This window comes from Phascolarctos cinereus, unplaced genomic scaffold (assembly GCF_003287225.1).
Source record: "Phascolarctos cinereus isolate Bilbo 61053 unplaced genomic scaffold, phaCin_HiC Scaffold_4;HRSCAF=312, whole genome shotgun sequence".
Taxonomy (NCBI): Eukaryota; Metazoa; Chordata; class Mammalia; order Diprotodontia; family Phascolarctidae; genus Phascolarctos; species Phascolarctos cinereus.
The window spans coordinates 462,138,707-462,156,158 of NW_027555847.1; the positions used below are offsets into that span (position 1 = coordinate 462,138,707).

Here is a 17,452-nt window from a genome sequence, read left to right on the forward strand (position 1 = left end):
AGTACCTTGAATTAAGTATTTGGTCTGAGTAATCAATTTCTGTGCTGCAGAGGTATATGGAACATCTGCCGATGGAGTCCTATCAGAGGAGAGAAAAAAAATAAAGGAAATATCAGCCACAGATCTTGAGACAAGTTCTTCTGATCTGGAATAACCCTTCTGAATAGCCCGCAACATGCCTTTTTTTTTTCTCTTTCCAGACACGAAGACAGAAGAACAGAAGAAAACAAAACACGGGACTGCTACCAATTATTTCAAACAATATCTTACTATTCACATTCAGGCTCAAAGTTGATCATTAAAATAAAGAACCGTCAGGGTCGTTATCTGTGCACGCATTTGTAACAATACTTAAAAAAATCCTTAACAAAAGTAACATTAGACTATATAGTCTGTCAAATAACAGAGCATTTCGTGTGAGTAGGTGGGTGCGTGGGTAGGTGGAGGAGGTTGGGTAAGTAATGAGAAGTTGGAAGAGAAATAACTCACCTGTGTAAAATATAGAACCCCTTTCAAGCTGTATGGAAGGCATAGCTGTCATTTGTAATCTGCATTGGATCACTACCCGGGAGCTTCTTTTCTCCTGACAGAGAGTTCATCTTAAGTGACTGTCAGTGAAGCCCTCCCCCAGCCCTGACTATGAGAGCTCCTAGCTGCCCCCCATCCATCAGAGGCAGAGCTGAGCGCACCGTCCCTCTGGCGAGCCGAGGTCTCCCTCACTGTTCTCTCTCTCTCTTCCCAGGCTCGGCACCCGGGTGCCTATCCGAGCCCCTCTCCCGACTTGTCGGTCAAACAGCCTCACTATTGTGAAGCTCCATGCGCTGAGAACACAGAGCTTGGGCTTTGCGGCAGCACATATAAACCTGCAACTGAAAATGATTGATTGGTCCGGGGACTAAAGGTTAGCCACTATACTCTAACGTGTTTTTTTTTTTAACACTCTTTTTGCATTTCAGGCTGAAGCTCCGCAAAGCCACTGCAAGTCTCCACTGGAGAAGGAAAAGAAAAAAAGAAACACATACACACACACACACACACACACACACACACACACACACCCCTAAGGCCAGAGAAATAAATGCCCTCCTACTTTAGAGCACTAACCTAAAACTGTCTCATTTTCTCTTAGATTACTAAAAAAGTGGCAAAAGATCTCACTCATCTCCCCACTACCCCATTTTTGAAGGCCTATGAGAAAGTCTGTATGGGAATTACTGTGCCCTAAAATTAATTAGAAAGGAGCAGACTTCATCAGACACTCAACTCACACACCTGAGGCTTTGTAACCAGGCAGGCAGCATAGCATTATACAAATAAGCATGACTAATTAAATGGAAGCATTGCATTGTAGGAGGAAAGGACTCCACTGATTTCAGAGGGCCACAGAAAGTTCCATATTTTCAGAAAGGTAAAGTGGGGGACAAGGTGGTGGGGAAAAATACTGTATGCTGTTTAGTCCTGGCCATACACATGATTTTGGCTTTCACACACACACACCCCTATTATTTTAAGCTTTATGAGATGTTTTATAAACAATGTTAATGCTCTTCACTCTACAGCCTCCAATTACTTTGTGCATGTGTATATGAGAGAAAAACTAAACAAAAATCCCAGCGTCTCTAGCACGGAAATCCTGACTGCATTGTCTATCAAGCAGCATTCCATTTCAGACTGACCCTATGCCCAGGCAGAAGTCAATATACGAGATTCAGCATGTCTTCTCCAGGGCTTTTGTGGAAGTTAAAGGGCATTCTGAGTATGAAAAGTCTGCAATTAGTCTACCCTAATGGTTTATTGTGCATTCATTTCTGTGCATTTATTTAAAGTTACAGATTTGAAAGAACAAGAAAACAGGAGGAGTAAGGAAAATGTAGGGAGGAGATGGCATTTAAGTTCCTTTCACTTCTATACCAATGCTTCTATGATCCTATTAAGATGCTAAATTGAGCTTTTTCACACAAAGGGGTAGGTGGATCAGCTTAAAACGGCAAAAAAATTAGTTTCATTTAATGGCTGCTCCTCAAACATCACTAATAATAATAACTGACAATTTAAAGTTTCAAAACTGCTTTGCATGCATTATCTTACTTTAGTCTTGCAATAACTTATGAGGTTGATGGGTACTCTAGGCATTAGTATCTCCATTTTATAGAGGGTGAAATTGAGACTCAGAGAATCTAAGTGGCTTGCCCATGGACACATAGTATTAGAGGCAGAATTGGAAGTCAGATTTTCCTGATCAACACTTTTCTCTGTCACCCATGATGCCTCTTAACAAAATTTGGTTACCTACAAAATCTAAAAGGATGTGTGGGAAGTGAGGCTGGATGTGAATTTCCTATACTGGTCACAGTGGTACATCAAACTTTGCAGATACTCTCAATACAGAAATTCCAGCAAACCTCACTCTTCTGAGCAGTGACATGAGCAACAGTTCAATAATATTTCTGCCCCATATTGTGAAATTGAAATTTCCTGATAATTGTATCTCCATAAGAAAACAATTTGCACTAACCCAAAGCAAGTGATTAACAATTATTCCTTATTTCATCTTATTAACTTTAGTGCTTTAGGGAAGTAGTACTGGCTTCTTGGTGTATGCAACACACCAATAAGCCTTTCTTAAGAAAGGAAAAGGGGAAAACATTGCCTTTGCTAAGATGCATTGCTTTTTGACAATATAGTTCCCTTTCCTTTTGAGTCACAAAAAGTATTGTAATTATTCTGTCTTACTTTGTTAGTTATTTCAGTAATGCATTTATAAAAACATATCAATGGGATTATGAAAAAAAAAAGATTAATCATCCATCCATACTGGTTGAATCAAACTTTTTTTTTAGCTCCACCAAACACACACAAAACCCCTTACAAGAATCCACACAGACAATTCTTTATTTAAAAATGACCTTTTAAAACCTGTTATCCTCTCACAGCCTGGTTTCCAGAACGTAAAGGAAATGAAGTAAAGAAGAAAACAGACAAAATGCAGGACTTGACAGAAGAGACAGGATGCAATGTTTGCATTGGATACTTTGTGGTGGACTACAAGTGTCCTTAGAGACATCACAATTTGTCTAGAGACATAATAGAAAATGAGAGAAATTTAAAAAGAAACTTTTCTTACACATGGAAATTGAGCTTAGGGAACTATGTTCTATCCAAGAATCAGGATTTGAATACAAGTAGCCTTTATCCAAGCCATTAAACAAAAACCCCAAATGCAGTTCCCAGTCAGCCACTATATGGAAAGTTTAATTGGCTCTTTGTATAGGACAGCCAAGGAGAAATGTAAATGTGTCATTAAATGTTTCAAGACACATAAAAAAGAATGGAGGGTAGATACCTAGCCAATGGGGAGTGGGGTTGGATATAGTTTACATATGCTCGTCTCCTACAGCAGAACCCAAGTCTAACACCTCATCACTGCCATCAGAATGCATGGGACCTATAGCCTGCCTGATCCAAGGCTGTCTTACATGTTGAGCAGTCAGGTCTGAGGGATAAAGGATAATGTCTGAAGTTGATTAGATATTGACTTTTCTCTGACCTTATTGGTGGTTATACAGAGGACTTCAGTCCCTAGGACTCTGAGTATGGACTGATTTGCAAGCTTAACCTTCATTTTTTAAAACTCTTCCAACTTCCCTATTACTATAGTGGGCAGCATCATGTACCATGCCTCAGTCTCATAACCTGGGTAACATCCTTGACTCCTAACTATCATTCATTCTTATAGGCCTGCCAATTTCACCCTGTTCGTATCTGTCCAGTATGCCCCCTTCTCTCATCTGACACCAATACTGCTCTGGTGCAGGTCCTCATCACTTCAAGCCTGGACTATTTGAATAGTCCAGTGAGGGGTCTGCCTGCCTCAAGTCCCTTCCCACTTCAATCTATCCTGCATTCAGCCACTAAATTGTCGGTCCAATCACATCACTGTCCCACTCCGGTGTCCCCTTATTGCCTCCAGGATCAAGTGCAAAATCCTCTGGCATTCAAATCCTTTCACAATCTAGCCCCCTTCCAGTCTTCTTACACCTTACTCCCTGATATGTGCTCTTCAGTCTGGTGATACTGGCCTCCTGGTTATTCCATGAACAAGACACTCCCTCTTTCAGCTCCAGCCATTTTCCGTTGCTGTCCTCCATGCCTATAATGCTCTTCCTCCTCATCTCCACCCATTGCCTTCAATGGCCTCCTTTAAAGCCAACTAAAAGTTTAATCTCAGAACTATGCCAAGGAGAATACAAGCATCAAACGGTGGTTCTGACCCTTATTTTTCTCCCCTGCTCATGACTCTTCTTGGTGTCTGTTTGTGTGGGCTTTCTTTCTTAGGCTTAAGCTTAAAGGTTCTCATTCACAATTTGTTTTCTGTGGAGGTGGCCTTGAGGATGAAACCACTCTTTTAAAAAGATCATCTATAAAAGGGCCTTTTTTCTTTCTTTGGAATCTCATAGCTGGCAAAGAAAGACAACATACACTCAATCCAAGAAATGTCCATTTCCCAAGTTAATTCATCAAAATTCCAAGCAAAGAAGATAGACTCCATCTGTTTCCTTCTGGGACAATATTTTCAAACTATCTCTAATCTGTTCACACATCTTCTTCCACTCCTGGGTTTCCAGTCTGTGCTAATTTTCCTGATATGCATATGCTATATTTAGCCTCAGGACAAACACCAGTTGAACCGACTATCCCCCAACCCAGTAATTTTTTTTTAAAGCAAACATTTTTCTAAGCACCTGCTATGCACAAGTTACTGTGTTAATAAATGTTTTCTGATTTGAATCAAATTATTGTATTGTTAGGTGCTGGGAAGATAAAGGAAAAAAACAAATCAGTACTTGGCCTCGAGGAGCTTACAATCAAATTGTCTCCTAAATCTGAATTGTAGGGCCTTCAGTGCACTTTTTCTTTGAAAATTCTAGAAAGCCTGGGTTAGACCTTGAGAAATTTCCTTTCATGCCTTCCCACAGAGAAAAGAGCAAAAGAGAAGAACTGAAGAGAGACAAACATGGTTAGAGAACAGTGGACTGGAAGACTTAGTAGTGGAATTTGGCCGTTTCGACTCTGATCCTTTGGATTATTGCTTCTAAAATTACCTGATGTTGGCTAACTTACCTGCCATCTCTATACTTCACTTTTCTCACCTATAAAGTGAAATAATATAATTCCTATGTCACACAGGGTTTGGGAGAATAAAACAAACTGATGGGTCTGAAAAATACTTTAAAGTGTTTAAAAGATGTGTCCTTTGACTAGCTAGGCTATAATTTTAAAAATTCTGATGAAGCTAGAATAAACTGATTATATCAGTAAAGGCCCCATTAGACATGTATATTATAATAAGTCAAGATTGGACTGAAAGTACCTAGTGACGTGACCCTTAGTATCGAGAAGTCTAGATTTCTGATGTCACTAAAATGTATCTCATCAGTTGCAAGATGCTATTGAGATGACAGGCTTTACTTACTTCTCAGTAAATTTTTAATATTTTGGATATGTAACCTCTTAGTTATTTAATAGTTTCTCAGCTGTCTCAGAAACTTTAGGTTCTCTGCCATTTAGTTATTTTTCTGCCTAAATAGCTATCGCTACCTAGAAGTTATTAAAGGTAAAGAAAAAAAAATATGACACATGAGGAAAATGAAGGGGAGAAGATAATGAGATAGGCCACTTTTGTCTGTTTGCAAGGCATCCAAATGGAAATCTCTTCAGAGTACAAGATATAGAGGCCTCGAGGGAGAATAAAAAGTTAATGAAGGAGATATAGATTTGGGAGTCGTATATTTATTAGTGATGATTGAAACTGCAAGAATATATGAGCTTATAAAAGGACTGGATGTGTAAAGGGAATGCAACTATCTCAGAACTGAACTCTGGGGCAACTTGACAAAGCAGAGGAAGGAGGAGGATTCAGCATAGGCAGATAGTGAGGCTTAGTGGAAAGAAGAGTAGCTTGGAGTCCCAAGACACAGGTTCCAGTTTTGGCCCTCATGTCTGCAACCAGCTCAATTCATTTACCTGAACCTTAGTTTCCTTGTCTTTTACCTGGCAGTGACACAGCCGACTTCAAAGGGTGATTATAGCAAAAATCCTGGCTAAAGTGTTATGCCCCTAGGGGCTATGACTGTTCCACCTGTCAAATTCCAACACATCTTTCAATACCCTATTCACCTATGGAGGAGGTGATTTCCCAATGAAAAATGATCCTTTCTTGCTAAGTAATTATGAAGCCAATAATCTTGGCCTTAGAAGAGATGAGAAAACCTTCACACATTTGCAGAGATAGGAAACTATGGGTTTAGATCCCAGGGGAACTAAAGAGATTATTGGATAAACATAAATACACACACACACACACACACACACACACACACACACACTGCCCAATTAGTGTAACGTGTTGGTTAATTTAGCTTACCTGCTTTTCCCCCTCTTTCTTATTCTTTGTTATAAAAGATAGCTTGCTGTATAGGGGAAGGAGGAGAGATTTATTTGGAAGTGAAGGTGATGTAAAATAAAAAGATCAATAATTATATTAAGATGATCCTTCTGCTGATGTCACATATAACTTAGTTTTTGAAAATCATTCCTATGTATTCATTTTGTTCTATTTTGTTTAATAGTTTTTTTTTACCTGAGAGGCAGCATTGGTATAGTGGGTAGAATGCTAAACTTGAAATCAGGAGGATCTGGGTTCGAATCTTCACCTTGGACACTTACTAGCTGTGTGACCTTGGGCAAGTTACTTAACTTCTCTGTGCCTCAGTTTACTCATCTGAAAAATGAGGAGGCTTGCACTTGGTTGCCTCTAAGACCCTCCAGCTATAATCTTTTTCCATTTTTAGAATGGAAGCTCCATAGTGCCAGGGATCATGTCATTCTTGATCTTGTAGCTTGGTGCCTGACATGGAGCTATATACCTAGCTTATGCATATTAAGTTAAAAGTTAACAGAGACACAGTGAGCCAAGAAGACATAGCCTCACTGGAGCAGCTGCTGCAGAGGATCACATTATGGTCATCATTGTCAAAAGCAGTAAGCAAAGAGGCTCGGGAAAGGAGAAGTTGGATTTGGCTAGAAAGAAGTCGTTAACCTCAGCAAAAGACATCTGCACCAATGGATGAGATTATTAGCTTAAAAAAACTCTGAGTAGGTTGGAATGTTATCAAATATATCAAATTGATACCAAATCAATTTGATCTTTATTAATAGGAGGCCATTCCTGATGTGGATAATGGCATGAATAAAGGCATGGAGATAGGAGACGCTAAGAGGAGAATAGGGGAAATTAAGTAATACAGCTAAGGTAGTAGAAAGGTTGGTTTGATAATAATAATAGCTAACATTTAAATTGTACTTACTATGTGTCAGGTACCGTGCCAAGCACTTTACAAATACTATCTCATTTGATCCTCACAGCAACTCTGGGAGGCAAGTGCTATTTTACAGATAAGGAAACTGAGGCAAGCAGAAGTTAAATCACTTACTCATGGTCACACAGCTAGATAAGTGTTTGAGGCCAGATTTGAACTTAGGTCTTTCTGACCTGAGGCCCAGTGGTCTTTCCACTGTGCTAATTGGCTGCTTCTAATTGTGATCCAAATTGTGGATGGTATAGCATACTACAGTGGAAAGAGTTCTGGCTTCAGTGTTGGGTGACTATGCTCTAATGCTCTATGCTCTAATCTTAACCTCTCATGCTTACTACCTGTTTGTCCTTGATTCAGTTATTTCATTTCTCTGGGCCTCAGTTTCCCTCTTAATAAACCAGGGCAAAGATAAGGAAAGTCTACACTAGCAAAGTAATAATTTAAGCAGAACCAAGAAGATAGAAGTGAGAGATATTTATAAGAATATGATAGTTGGGGCAGCTAGGTGGTGCAGTGGATAGAGCACTGGCCTTGGGAATTAGGAGGATCTGAGTTCAAATCTGACATCCTCAGACACAACACTCACTAGCTATGTGACTCTGGGCAAGTCACTTAACCCCAACTGCCTCACAGAGGAAAAAATAAAAAGGGAGTTCTTGGTAGTTAGATGGCAAATTCATTTTCAACAGGTGTTTTGTAAGTAACTAAAAGTCCTGCTGTCTTTGCATTAGTATACTTCCTGTTAACTAGTCCTTAAAAAGCAAAATGGGGCAATTGCAGACAACGTTGTCAGGCAAAAATACATAGATCCTTTAATTCAATTTCCTTTGTGATATCAAGCCTACGGCCATTAAAAAAAATATCTTCACCATGCAACATGGTGGTAAGTAGCAGAGGCTGCTGCCTCTACTGGAAGGCTAATCCATTAAATTCAGCTGTAAAGCAAAGGGTTTATAAGGAATACAAAAAATGTGATCAGCTATCTACATTTAGTCTGTCTCTATGCGATTTATAGAATTCTTTACCAATCCATCCAATTTATCCACCAGTCTTCAAGTTATAATGTGGTCATTATTGAGATGTTTATCAATGGCTTCAAATGGATTTATATACCTGTCAGCTAGAATTTCAGCACAAGGTCTTAAAGTCATGACTTCATAACATCTTCACAGAAACAATTGACTGCAGTTGACCTGAAAATTGCAATGTCTGCATTGAATGAAATAAGCACACACATTCTGATTTCAGAATTTAAAGTGTGCCTTCAATTCAATTTAAGTAAAAAGAAAATTTCCATGCAGAGAAGAATTTTCTAACAATTAGAGCCTTTCAAAGGAATGGGCTACCCTTGCTAGTAGTAATTTCCTCATCACTGGAGGTCTTGATGTGAATGAAGGTTGGATGACTGTTAAGGATGTTATATCATGAATTCCCGGTGGATAATTATTGGGCTATATTACCACTGAGGTCTCTCTTACATCTCTGAAAGTCTGTGAGTTATTAATTAGAAGGTCATTTTTTGGTTGATAGAAATATATCACTGGTATCCCACCATCAGGAAACTTTCATAAAGTTTTTAACCTACAGAGATGTGAGAAATAAACTTACAGAATACAACTTTTAAACAAGTTAAGGGGAAGCATCATAATTTATTGCTCAGTCTGACATGTAAAGAATTAATTCCATTAGTGAGGTTAAGCTTGTAGTTCAACCTATGTGCATGGGCACTACACAGGCATAATCACATCTCTAATCACTGAAATGTCAAAATTTTATTATTGTCCACACTTTAAATATATCTTCTCACCAATGAATTTACTTTATTTTAAAATTTCTTATTTCAGTGCATGCAAGAAGTGTACTTTCTGTACAAAGGAGGTGGGTATGATTAAAACAGATGATGGGCCCCCACAAGCAAAATCAGCCATTCATGAAAGCTGGTCACCAGAGGCCATTCCAAACAAAGCATATTTCAAAGGACTCTAAAGTAATCCCTTCTCCTTACTGATTTGGTTTCCATGAAGTCTCAGGCACATGTGTGTTACAAAAAGAAGGCTTATTAAAACCTGATGTGATATTGGAGGGATAATGAAACGGATTCCTAACTGCATTTGGGGTCTGAGAGCCATCAAAAAGGAAACCACCTTTCAATTATACGTATAGGCTTTCCAAAACCTGTGCATAGGAAAAGTAGAAAATGTTTATTTGCTAACGAAGGCAATTAATAAATGCTATAAAGTGTTCAGAAGTGACTTTAAGCATAAAATTTGGATCATTAACAAGTCGATAGGAAAAAGTGAGCATATTTTGACTATAACATCCCTTGCAAATGGAAAATGGTACAGAATTTTGAAATCTTTTCATAACGTACATCTATATCGTGCTTAAAGCTGTACACGCATATAAATGGAATCTCATTTGATCCTCAAAACAATTATATGCTCATTGAGGGCAGAGATTATATCACTTTATCACTTTTTTATTTGTATCCCCAGCACCTACTATAATTCCATGGGACTTAGTACATGTTTGTTGGTTATTGAACAACTCTGTGAGGTAGTGGCTACCTCTGTAGGCAACTACATAGCACAGCAGACAGAACACTGGATCTGGAGTATGGAAGACATCTGTTCAAATCCAGCCTCAGATACTTACTGACTGTGTGACTCTGGGAAGTCATTTAATAATGGCAAAGTGGATAATGGCATGAATAAAGGCATGGAGATAGGGGACGCTAAGAGAAGAATAGGGGAAATTAAGTAAGACAGCTAAGCTAGTAGAAAGGTTGGTTTGATAATAATAATAGCTAACATTTAAATTGTACTTACTATGTATCAGGCACTGTGCTAAGCACTTCACAAATATTATCTCATTTGATCCTCACAGCAACCCTGGGAGGCAGGTGCTATTTTACAGATAAGGAAACTCTGTAAAATAAGATAATAAAAGCACATACCTCTCAGGGTTATTTTTGTAAAGCATGACAAATCTTAAAATGCTATGTACATGCCATCATCACCATCATAATCATCATGATGATCCTCCCCATCCTGATTTTCCAGATGAGGAAACTGGGATTCACAGAGATAAAGTGACTTGCCCACTGTCACATGGCTAGCAAGTATTAGATATTACATTAGAACCTGGTTTTCCCAAGCTCTTTTGCAGGATCATGTCCCTTCCTAAAAACAATGTTGTATCTCAGTTGTATTATGTGTCCCTGACTTGGTTCAATAGTGTATGAAACGTTATTTAAGAATATTGCCTGAAAATCGATAGCTGTGGGAAATTTCAACACTCCAGTAAAGAAATGATGATAAATTGAGCAAAAAGGTTAGTGAGGAAGTTACAAACTTGAATAAAATTTTGTTGTTTTAATTTTTTAAAAAAAGAATATTGCCCAGTACTCTTTAACAACCCTGAAAGGATCTCAGGCATCTACTAAGCAGGTTTGTCTGTCTTAAGAACTTCGCCAAGATTCTAAGGCAACATTGTACTTTACAGTCAGTTACATTAGAACTAATGGTGACTAGTAGGATTGGTTGCCTAACCGTAGTGGAACAAAGGAGGACATTTCAGACCCTGCCATTTTCAAATACACAAGGAACCTGGAAGAATGTGATGCTGATTCTTTATCCATTACTACTGCATGGTGTTGACTACCCTTTCAAATTATACACAAAAGAAAACATGTAAATTACTGCAGGCCATTTTTACAAGCTATCATGTCTGATCCTAGCCAATAAGCTTTTGCAATACAATTCCTCTGAGCAAGACATGTATGAAGCAAAGGTTTCGGTGAGACATCCAAGTAATTACTCTGATATGTTAACTATAGTATAACATCAGGGCAGAAGAGTTCTTCAAACACTGAAATAAAACTTCAAATAATGCAGCCTAGCTGTGGAGCTTACCCACACTCTCCCTTCCCCCTTAAAAAAAATAAGCAAAAAAAAAATCCGGCAGGGGTGAAGGTTAGAGGTGGGTGCTTACAATGAAAGCTTATCCACTTACTGATTAGTTAAATACAACATTGATAGGCTCTATAGAAATTCACTATTAAGTGGAAGAGGTCGCTTATAAATAGTATTCTGTATAATGTATAGTAAATGTGTATATTTAATAATTTTAAATATGTTTTATACTGTAGCAGGCCATATATTTGAACACTGTTGCCTAGCATTTCGTGCTCACCAGGAAAAACTCTCCAGTTTACTGCTTCTTCTTTTAAGTTGTTGGGATTAGATTCAACTCAGAATGCAGCCGATATTTATACATTCAAACTTATAAATTCATTAGTTTTATTGGAAGATAAAGCCAGGCAAGGAAAGAGGGGCTTTCGGTGTTCCAACCTATATTGAACCCAAAATAAGTACTGTATTTTAAAATTCCTTAAAGATTTCTCCTTGGGTTTTCTTCAAGCTAGCAGGTTTGGCAAGCACTTTGTTTGCAAACAGGCACAGTTTCTTGACCAGGCATCTTTCCCAATTCTAATATACTGGATATCTGCAAGTAAATTGTTGCATTTAAACACACTAGTAAGGGGCAAGCCCTCACATCACTAATTAAAGCCCCAAACCCCCAGTTTTTAAGCAGCCCACAGTGCAGAGCAGTCAGCATACTCTTATTAGCACACACAGAAGAGGATGGGACCAAACATGCTTGTACAGAGAACAGGCAGATGCTTTGTGTCATTTCACATGAAGGCTGATCTGCCAGGCAGTTGTGTTAACTGGAGGCAGCTGACAAGGAACGCCAGTCAAAAGAAAGGCACTTGGTAAGATGAGCTACCTCTGAGGTATAGAAACAAACTTTTAAAATCACTGAAGACCAAGCATTTTTGCACTGGTTGCCATGAATCCCTAAAATGCCCTGATGTTAGAGCACTGACAAAGGCCCAGAAGCTTTCTGCTAAGTTGCTTTCAGCTGAAGTCCACGTGACTTCTCAAGTGTCCTAGCATTAGAAGCAATGATAAACAAATGATGAACCTAGTTCATGTAGAGATAAAAGCATTGCCTCTAGACTCATGTTCAAATTTCATCTCTAATACTTACTGCCTGTGTGGCCTTAGGCAAATTACCTGAACTTGAGAAATCTCCATCTTCTCACATATAAAATAAAGGAGGAGGATCAGATGGCTTCAGAAGTCCCCTCCTGTTCTAGAACTAGGATCCTAGGAACTAATAATCTGATTGTGGGCACCTTGTCTTTTCTTTCAGCACAGCCTGGTTTACCACCTGATTCTTTGTTTTCCTCACCTCACCTTGACTCAGGCATGGCTTTAGCCCTTGAGTCACTGATGCAATGTACAGCCTCACCCCGGACCTGATCCTCAGTTTGCCTTACTCTGGGGGTGGATTTGGGCACGTAGGAGGTGCAGTGGATAGAGTGCTGGGCCTCGAGTCAGGAAGACTCATCTTCATGAGTTCAAATCTGACTTACTAGCCCTGGGCAAATCACTTAACTCTGCCTCAGTTCCTCATCTATAAAATGAGCTGGAGAAGGAAATAGCAAACTACTTTGGTATCTTTGCCAAGAAAACCCCAATCGGGGTCACAAAGAGTGGAACAACGCAAGAAAGGAATGGGTTCAAGTATGGCCCACCTGCTGGAACATGAAAATCACATCTCAAAATAGAGCCTTCAACAGAAAATGGCATTTGTATGCCCTCTGTTCATGGGGATTAAGTTCCAAAGGTCTTGTGAGGTAAAACAACCCCGTAATACTCTTCTAGATATAGTAATAACAAAGGAAAGAGAGGGAGGGATAATTGGTTTTAGTGGACTTTAATCTCAATGTGTATCAACAGTGGGATATGGTGGCCAAGAAAGCAGCTATGACCTTAGGAGAGACATAGTACCTAAGTCCAGGGAGTTGACAGTTCTGTTGTGTTCTTCCTCTTGTGCTGTCCTAATCAAACTACATCTGGAATATTGGGTTCACTTATAGGTATTTCATTTTAGGAAGAACATTGATAAGCTTGATAGTGTCTCAAGGAAAGTTACCAGAGTAATGAAGAACCTCAAGACCAGGAACTGGGAACTGGGGATATTTAACCTAGAGAAGAGAAAAGGTGGAAGGGGTGTAGGACAGCTGCCTTCAAAGATATCAAGGGTTGAGAGGTAGAAGAAATATTTGAACTGTACTGCTTGAGGCCAGAAGATACAACTAAGTATTACAGGTGGAAGTTGCAAAGAGGCAGATTTTGGCTTAATGGAAGGACAAATTTCCTAATACTTACAGGGATTCAAAAATGGAATGGGCTTTCTGAAGAGGGAAGTGGACATCCTCTGATTTAAAGTCTTTAAGTGAAGACTGGATAACTAGGTTGGTGCTGTTTTAGAATGAATTCTTAATCAGATATAAATGAACTCTAAACCTTCCAGTCTTAAGATTTTGATTCTGTGCAATGGCTCTACTCTTTCTCCTTTTCTTATTTGAAAGGATCGGGATAGGATGGCGTGATACTAGGCTAACCTGGTAGGATCTTAATGGACTAGACTAGGGAACCGGCTCTGTGTAAGATTTTACAGCCTCCTAAAGTAAAGTTAATATCTTAAGTAAAGCACTTATTGCCACTGAGTTCCTAACCAAAATTACAAAGTAAGCAAATACTCATTTTTTTCACTCCTCCCTTGTTTTCCTTCTTAGCCACACCTCCTTCTTCCTCCCTCTAAATGGTCTCTCATACCACAGTCTGGTGGTTCAATTAATCAAGCAACCAAGACAGATCAAAAGCTTACTGTGGGCCATGTTCTGTACAAAGAGTTGGATATACAAAGTCAAAAAGAAGACGTTTCCTGCGCTCAGGGAGCTCATGGTAGTTTGACTGATGTAATTGCAAGAGTCTAGCTCAGGTTGAGTAGTTTTCTATACTTTGTACATAGTAGGTATTTAATAAATGCTTCATGGATTAATGAATGAATGAATTATGAATTTCAAAAGAATAGCTAAGCTAAGAACGTTTAATCAGCTGAATGTATGGGGAAGGTAGTTGTTTAATTCATGCTTTGGATGGTCTTTTTGACTACTCTGGTGCTGTCCTTCCCCACCCCACTTTTATGGAGTCTGCCAAGGAACAAAACACACAGAATCAGCATTACAGCCACATACTATCTATGCCCTTCTACTTCACCTTTGCCAGAGTCTCAGTACCCTTGGGGCATGGTAGAACAAAAAGTATAGTTTGGCACAGTGAGCCATGAATATTCAAAACTGTGAGTCATGAATTCATGAATGCAAAGGGCTCTTGTATTTGTTTCCTATTGTGTAGTTCAAGATATCTTGTAATGATTAATTAATCCTTACAGCACTGAGGCAGGAGCTGAAAACATTAGTGCACAGTCACAGCCATTTATGGCTCAGAGTCAGTTTTTGGGTTCTTACGTTTCTAGAGACAGAATACCATTGACTCAGTTATGGCTTTTGTGCCTGTTGGACCTTCAAGGCCTCAGTTTCCTAATCTGTAAGATGAGGGAGATGAGCACAAAATCTCCTTAGTTCCTTTGTTCTCAAACAGTGTATGTAATATAGAGGAAAAATAGCCTAAACTTTTCAGAAGGAAGAGTAAGAAATAGAAATGGCTTCCAGCTTTCTTTGACCTCACAGAAACATATGATGTTTTGCAGGCATGTAGGCATGTGCGTGTATGCGCATGCGTGTATGTGTGTGTGTGTGTGTGTGTGTGTGTGTGTGTGTGTGTGTGTGTGTTTGTGGAGTACATTGGGCTTAATATCCCTTCCTAACTTCTCATTCATCAGGAACCAAAGAGGGGAAGAGAGAAGAATCTTCAGAAATTGTCTTGATGGTAAAGTATACACTGATATACTTGCTGAGAAGGAAGTGATAGAAATACAGTGATGGTATGCATAAAGATAAAGAGATCATAGAGAGGAATCTACTATCCTGTCTCAGCTCATTTTCCTTCTAGTAGTCTCACCCATCATTTAAATCCAAATACAGCTAGGGCTTCCTTCTCCTTGGCAGAAGCTATCTTTATATCAAAGGAATAGTAGGTGAGCATTATTGTGATTGCAAGGTTGTTATGAAGTGTGGATCCTTATCCAATTTCCAGCATTTAGCAGATGTGCAATTAAAGAAATCAGCACATAGAGGTATACTACAGTATCTGGGTGAAGGCCAGGAGTATGGGTGAATACTGAGAGCCTTTCTGATCACCTACCAGCTAGCATAAAAGTTAGATTTAGAATCGGGGGCTTGAGGAAAGGAAGAAACACATTCTAGTGGCTTCCCAGACCTTATAGGCTACCCAAGCTGAGCAGTTACCCTAGAAATCACATCAGATAAGCTATGAGTGGTATGATTTTACCTGACTATTGCCATTAGGCATAGTGGTTCTTTATAATAGAGAGTGAGGGTGAGAAGGCAAGAGTTGAAGTCATTTGACTTACCAATCAGTCCATGGAAGCCCTTTGGGTGTGGCCTCCCAGGGTACCTGAGCCAGATTATACAAAGCAGAGACTGTTCTAATTTGGTAAATTCAGCTTTTCTTCATTTCTAATTGTTACTATTTTAAAAATCCCAAGACATTGACCGGGAAAATAATAATACTAATTGCTGGCATTTCTAAAGTGGATTAGTGTTTTATGTCTGTTATTTTATTTGATCTTCATAATAACACTGCCAGGTTGGTGCTATAACTATTATGGCTACCATTTTACAGATAAGACAACTAGGCTCAGAGATGTTATATAAATTGCCCTTGTCTACAAAGCTAGCAAGTATCTGATTTGGAAAATGAACCCAGGTATATGCTAACTCCAAGTCTAGTTCCCTTTTTACTTTTCCCTCTGCTTTATGATTCCTAACCCTGATCTTCATCCTACCCATAAACTCAAATGCCTCCACCCTTTAATACTTTCCCAGGCCATCACTATTTCACTGGCTATGCTCTCCTCCCTTCCCCATCTTAAACCAGTTGAACTGGTTCAAGTTTGTGAACCAGTTCAACTCTCCATTGTTCTCTGGAGTCCCTTGCCCCTTATCCTCTTGTCGATCTTGCCTAGCCAAGCCCCAGCCTTGGATTACTCCCATCATTTGCTGCTTTCACTTTATTCATGTGCTGAAGGAAAGTGGAGAAAATCATGTAACCATGATGACTGGTTCCACTATAAACTTATTTTGTGTAATCACAACTGGCCCCTTGCTAAATCAAGGAAATCACTTCAGAATTCTCTAACTGATTCACTATCCCACTCTCATCACAGTGACTTTTCCAATATTTTTCATTTCTCTTTAAACCTCCCATGGCTCTCCATCTCCCACCTTCTCAGTTGAGAGCCTCATTTCATATTTTACAGAAAAAGTTGAGGCTATTCACTGACAACTCCTTCTTTTTCTTTCCTAATCTCACATCATTCCTCTCCTTCAACCGTGTCTCACACAAGAAGTGCTCTCTCCTTTTCTTTGCCTCCTAGCTTCCTTCAAGGCTCAGCAAAATTCCCCACCTTCTACCACAAGTCTTTCCTGATGCCCCCTGGTGTTAGTGCTTTCCCTCTGAGATGGTCTCCAATTCATCATATATATATATATATATATATATATATATATATATATATATATATATATATATATATATATATGTGTGTGTGTGTGTGTGTGTGTGTATATGTGTGTATATATACATACATATACACACACACACACACATATATATGTATATATATATATATATATATATATATATAGAGAGAGAGAGAGAGAGAGAGAGAGAGAGAGAGAGAGGTATCTAGATATATAGAGATAGATATATACAGATATAGCTATCTATATCCATAGATAGCTATATCTAAATCTATATCATATGTACGTATTTGTCCAGGTCTTGTCTTCTATATTAGAATATGGACTCCTTGAGAGCAGAGACTATTTATGTCCTTTTTTTTTCATCCCAAGCACTTAGCACAGTAACTGGCATCTAGTGGGTACTAAATAATTGCTTGTTGACTTGACTTTACATCATGGGCAGCTAAGTAGCACAGTGGATAGAGCACTGGGCCTGGAGTAAAGATGATCTGAGTTCACATTTGGCCTCAGACCCTTAATAACTGTGTGA

The 17,452-nt window shown here is 39.0% G+C and overlaps 1 protein-coding gene across 5 annotated transcripts in view; it reads right to left on the bottom strand.

Annotated features, from left to right (window-relative positions):
- The window catches only part of SULF1 (sulfatase 1), a 200,995-nt gene that overhangs the window by 96,174 nt on the left and 87,369 nt on the right, over positions 1-17,452 (bottom strand). For 4 of the 5 annotated variants that reach the window (XM_078153363.1, XM_021002089.2, XM_021002091.2 and 1 more), the window contains exon 3: positions 6-79. The gene's annotated coding sequence lies outside the window, so the exon portion shown is untranslated. Of the gene's footprint in view, positions 1-5; positions 80-489; positions 656-17,452 lie in introns of those variants that run through there. The other variant, XM_078153362.1, reaches the window with a different exon arrangement.